The sequence below is a fragment of the Chinchilla lanigera genome, unplaced genomic scaffold (genome assembly GCF_000276665.1).
Source record: "Chinchilla lanigera isolate Chin_1 unplaced genomic scaffold, ChiLan1.0 scaffold00085, whole genome shotgun sequence".
Taxonomy (NCBI): domain Eukaryota; kingdom Metazoa; phylum Chordata; class Mammalia; order Rodentia; family Chinchillidae; genus Chinchilla; species Chinchilla lanigera.
This window is the reverse complement of record NW_004955486.1, coordinates 9,718,359-9,724,097: the sequence shown is the minus strand read 5'-3', so window position 1 is coordinate 9,724,097 and position 5,739 is coordinate 9,718,359. Positions and strand designations below refer to the sequence as shown.

The 5,739-nt window shown below is 50.5% G+C and overlaps 1 pseudogene; it reads left to right on the top strand.

The window, feature by feature from the left end:
* The first annotated feature begins 462 nt into the window (after positions 1–462).
* Positions 463–5,707, top strand: LOC102030202 (annotated as a pseudogene).
* Positions 5,708–5,739: the final 32 nt, after the last annotated feature.

Here is a 5,739-nt window from a genome sequence, read left to right as displayed (position 1 = left end):
CAGGTGGACCTGGGCGGCGAGCTGGCGCGGGGCGAGGGCCCCCGCTGGCGCAGTAGGCGCGAGCGCAGCCGGTCAGGAAGGGTTCGCCTCTGCCAGGCTCTCGGTGAAGGTGAAGCCGGCGCGATACTAGCCCAGGACGGCGGGGTCGGCCCCCAGCGCGGCTGCGGGAGAGGCGGGGACTCGAGGGGGCGTCCCGGGCGGAGGCCCCACGCCGGGCCACCCGCGCCTCACCTGTCACCTGCATGCGACGCAGGTTGTCAGGGGTCTTACGCTCATCTCCAGGATGTCGGCCTTCTCCAGTTTCGAGCGGCGGGAGCTCTGAGGGTAGGGAAAGCGTGATGGGCCCTTCCTCTGCCCCCGCACTTAGGTCTTTCCTGAGCGAGTCCAGGATGAGGGTCTTGGGCTGGGCAAGGCTCTCGATGATGCGCGCTCGGCGCCGCTTCTCCATGACCGGTATGGAGGACTGCGGGTCGGGGAGCAGCTGAAGCCCACGCGTCGCTATCCCTCCGCGTGCGGCCGGGCCCGTCCTTGAGGGGCTCCACCGCGCTGCGGGCCTTGTCTGGGGTCCGACTGGCGCTGGCCGGCGCCCCTCGCAGCGCCGCGGCGCTCGGCTTCCTTGCAGGGTGTGCGCGCGTGGTGCGCTCCGCGCCCTCTGGAGGGTCCTGGCCCCAGCTCGCGCGCGGCGCCTGCTATTTAAGGCCCAGCCACCGAAGGGCGTGCGAACCCGGGCCCCCGGCCTTTCCCACGCCGGCGCGCGCCAATGGGCGCGACGCCCCTGCAGCCCAGTCGGACTCGCCTCGACCCGCCCACCGTCAGTCCGCTCCAACCCTGCAAGCCTCAGACCACCGACCTCTACTAGGCGTCGCGAGGTGGTCGCCGCGCCGCTGGTTGCGCTGGAAATCGCTGTTTCCTGAGCTCAGTGCAGCACCTAGAGTGGGCCCGCGGAGCCGGGGAGCACAAGCTCACCACCAGGCAGGCTTTGGGAGGCAGAGAGGCCGGTGGTCCAGGCCGGGGGTCGGCGGGCAGGTCGCATCAGGTGACAGCACAGGGTCAAGAGAACGTCATGGAACAGGATGTAAGGCTGCCACTGCACAGGTGGGTGATGTCACAAAGTAGTGACACAAGCTAGATAGAATGATGTCCTGGGGTTAGTGATGTCACATTCTTCTGGATTACCCAATAGTGGGTTGAGCCCCAGCCGAGTAGAGCTAATAAAAAAAAAAAGTGAGGGCCAATTGTTAAAACGTTTCTGTTGATTCAGAGAAGAGTGGGAAAACAGCCTTATGATTATTTTTGAGTTTGCTGTTGTTTCACTTTGGTTTACAGCATGATACTCCGAGCTTTGCAGTGCTCAAATCTGGGCATTCTACAGCATCCAAAAGAGGATTGCTGGGGCCCCTGAGCCTTGGGCTGCAGACCTCTGTGCACCTAATCCAATTGGGGGCCTGCCTCAAGCAAGCAAAGGAGTCACACCAAAGCCTGCGGGGTGGAGCTCTGCAGGGCTCAACGGAGACAGCTGAATTCCCAAAATCCACAAGGGGAAGAAAGCGAGGTGGGGCCAGCAGGACCAGCAGGGAGCTGGAGGTTGGAGCAGCTGGGGAGCCTTGCAGTTTTGTTTTGTTTTTTGAGGCAGGGTCTCACTATGTAGCCCAGGCTGGCCTCCAACTCACAGCAATCCTCCTGCTGTTGCAGCTTTTCTGTGAAGGAGTGAAACAGCTGGTGTGCTGAAGGGTCACCTCATCTACCAAATGCCTCCACCTCTGTCCCAACACCTGTTCCCTATCCCTGGCCCTGGAGGAGCTTCTGAGCCTTCTCTGAGCCTATCCCAGGTCCCTCTAGGGCACTGAGGTGGGGTGGGGCTCTCAGGGTTGATGGAAAGGCTGTCTGTCACTCCTGAGTGAGGCTGCCCATTCCCCTCTGGTCTCAGATAAATGTGAGAAGCCAAGTGACCCTGCCAGCCCAGAAAGCGCCTCATGGTTAGGATCTGGATCCTCTGCCCCAACCCTCTGGCTGGCTCTAGGCCTAGCTGGCCAGGATCTGTCCTGCTGTCTGGCACCTTAACATCCCTAACCTCCCGCCCCCTTCTACTTCCCCTCCCCGCCTCGGGTGAGCTGAGCGAGACAGCTGCAAGTGTTCCTGTGCTGGGGCACTTGTCAGGGCAGCAGCTCTTGAGCTCTCCCAGTTCCCTGGGCTCCAGCTTGGGGATGGGTCTAGGTGGGCCCAACCAGAGGGGAGGGGATGCAGAGAGGAAAAAGAAGCCTAGGGATGGACCCTCTTTCCTCCTGTGCCCCTCCCCACCCTTTAAAATGGGTTGTCTTCTTTTATCTTGTCACCAGACTTGCTCTGTGGAGGTCCCTCTCAAGAGGAGATGGAGACTTCAGCTCACCCTCTCCTGGGTGTAGCTTTTGACTCATCATAGAAAAGAATTGTCAGTGAGAGGCATATGTAGGAGCAGAAAGAGGTCCACGCTGAGAAGGGAGTGCAGCACACAGCTGAGAGGCATTATGGCCTGGGCTGGGAATTTCCTGTGGTCTTGGGGTGTCCTCAAGACAGACTGTCTAGGATGTGTACTCCTAGTGTCTGCAAGTAAGAATGCAAATCATTTGCATTGGAAGTTTAGAGAGATGCTGCCTACTTAATTGTGCTGCTAGCTTGAGGGTGGAAGTCTGAAATTTGTGAAAATTAGGCCCAATTTGCAAGGAAAGGCACCACCCTAATTTGCAGACTTACTGTGTCTCTTCAGACAGGGATTTTTTTTTGGGGGGGGGACTTTGTGTCCTGCAGTTTTCTTAAAAGCTCAACTTTAAAATTATGATTTTCTTTGTCTCCTTTCTACCTATCTTGCTATCTTTTAACCTACCTCAATCCCAGGGCATCGGGAAGGCAAGTGGGATCTTACCTTTATAGCATATTGAAGTGCCCGATAGAATGAGTGAGTGCTGGCTTTGGGGCCGAGCAAAGGGGAGAGAGGGGCCTGCCCTGTCCCAGAGAGCCACCTCAGAGTCAAGGCCTGTGCCCAGCCCAACAAGCAGCTCTCTGGGCCAGGAAAGCCCTGCTCTGTACTGCCCATCTTTCTGAGACACCTGCCTCCTCATTTTATTATCTGCCTCCCAAATCTAGACTTTGTCTCTCTTTGGGTCCTTAAGGCTCCTGGGGGACCAGGGGTGCTTTTGTTGACCTCTGGTGTGGCAAGTGGTGTTTTCCCCAGTGCCACTTCATCTTCCATGAGCACCACCAAGGACCCCAAATGTCCAGTCTGCATCAGGGCCATGCCTCATCCACCTGAGAAAGCACACCAGCCCCAGAAGGAGCATGATTTCAGACAGAAAAATGGGAGGATGTTATTGAGTTTATTAAGAAGTCATAATGAGAACTTAGGATCCATCACATTTTTACAGTTAATGAAATTAAATGTACAAGGATTTATTTACTCACGTTAGTGTCCCCTGCAGGTATTGTGATAAACACTGGTGAAGGACATAGACTGAAACAGTGACAAGGAAGTCAGTCACATGATTCCGAGAAGGTGGTCAGTACTGTAGGGAGAGACACAACAGTAGGGGGAGAAGAAAGGGGAGACCTTGTCCCAGAGGTGATGGCCAGGAAAGCCTTGAATAGGTGCAGGAAGTGAATCCACTGGGTGTGGGCAAGGGAAGTACGGGGCATGGCCACGAGACTGCTGGAGTGTTGGGGCAAAGTGCCTGGTGATGGGGTAGGGGTGGAGAAAGGCAAGACTAAGAGAGTCACAGGGACCACTGGAGAGAAGGTTCTGTGTAGGTCACTCTGGCTTAGGTAGGGAAAGAAGGGAACAGGGTCACAGAGATGCTCTGCAGGTGAGAGGTGGTGGTGGGCCCAGGAGTGCAGGCAAGAATGGTGACACCTGTCCCTTGGAAGAGTTGCTTTGGTACATAATTGGAGGCTTCAACATAATCAGGTTGGACTTCTCACTCCTCCAGAGTGGGTCCCCGAAGGTTGCATAATGGAATTTGAACATTACTTTAAGAGGTTTCATATTTTGCATTAGTTAAATGTTCTTATTCTCTTGATTATTTTTCAGAAAGACTATACCATGATGGACTACACAGGAAGCTGTCCAAATGTAAGCATTCCCAGCTCTGATGAGCACAGAAAAACAAGAGGTTTACTATTTATAAAGTTCTACTCTCTGTGGGCAGGAGTGAGTGGTTTATCTTAAGGAGATATGCAGAGTTTAACAAACTTTACAACACTGTAAAGAAATAATTTTCTGCTATGGCTCTCAAAATTCCTGCCAAAAGAATATTTGGTGATAATTCTGATCTAGATTTTATTAAACAAAGAAGAGCAGGACTGAATGAATTCATCCACAACTTAGACATCTAGAGCTTTTACAATCATCCAGATGTTAGAGTATTCCTTCAAATGGACAGTCCAACACATCAGTCAGATTCATCTGAAGATGAAGATGAAAGTAGTACTCAGAAGTTACACTCTACCTCATAGATCATCAACCTGGGACCAACTGGAAATCCTCATGCTAAACCAACTGACTTTGACTTTTTAAGTTATTGGAAAAGGCAGTTTTGGTAAGGTTCTTGCAAAACAAAAACTGGATGGAAAATTTTATGCTGTCAAAGTGTTACAGAAAAAAGTAGTTCTCAAAAGGAAAGAGCAAACCCACTATGGCTGAACACAATGTTCTCTTGAAAAATGTGAAACATCCATTTTTGGTTAAATTACATTATTCTTTCCAAGCAAGTAGAAACTTTATTTTGTTCTAGATTTTGTTAATGGAGGGGAGCTATTTTTTCACTTCCAAAGAGAATGGTCCTTTCCTGAACAGAGTGAGATTTTATGCTGCTGAAATTGCCAGGGCATTGGGTTACTTGAACTTCCTCAAAATAGTGTACAGAGACTTGAAATCAGCAAATATTCTTTTGGATTCAGACATGTTGTCATAACAGATTTGGGGCTTTGCAAAGAAGGAACTGCTATCTCTGATACCACTACAACATTTTGTGGGGCACCAGAGTACCTTGCACCTGGATTAGTAAGGAAATAGCCCTATGACAACAATGGATTGGTGGTGCCTTGGTGCTGTTCTGTATGAAATGCTATACGGATTGCCACCTTTTTACTGCTGAGATATTGCTGAAATGTATGATAATATTCTTCACAAGCCCCTAAATTTGAGGCCTGGAGTGAGCCTCACAGCCTGGTCCATTCTGGAAGAATTCTTGGAAAAAGCCAAAATTGATTTGTTGCCAAAGAAGACGTTCTTGAAATTCAGAATCATCCTTTCTTGAATCACTCACCTGGACTGACCTTGTACAAGAGTATTCCGCCACCCTTTACTCCTAATGTGACCAGACATCAGAGATTTTGACACAGTATTACAGGGGAAACGGTTCCATGCTGTGTGTCTTCTGACTACTCAGTCGTGAATGCTAGTATGCCAGAGGCAGATGATACATTTGCTGGTTTCTCTTACACTCCTCTTTCAGAAGACTTATTTTTATGAACAGTTTGCAATTCAGAAAACATCAAACAAATGCAAGCCTGCAGATGGGACTGAAATTCCTACTTGTGTGAATAAATTCAAATCTGTATAACAGTGCCTCATTTTATATGTAATGTTAAAAACTATGAAAAATGTATTGTCTGCTGTATGCAAGGAAACAGCATTTCAAAGAGCTGTGTTTTGAATTAAAATCTGTACACTTGTTTATTAAGTTTTTTTTTTTTTTTTTTTTTTTTTTT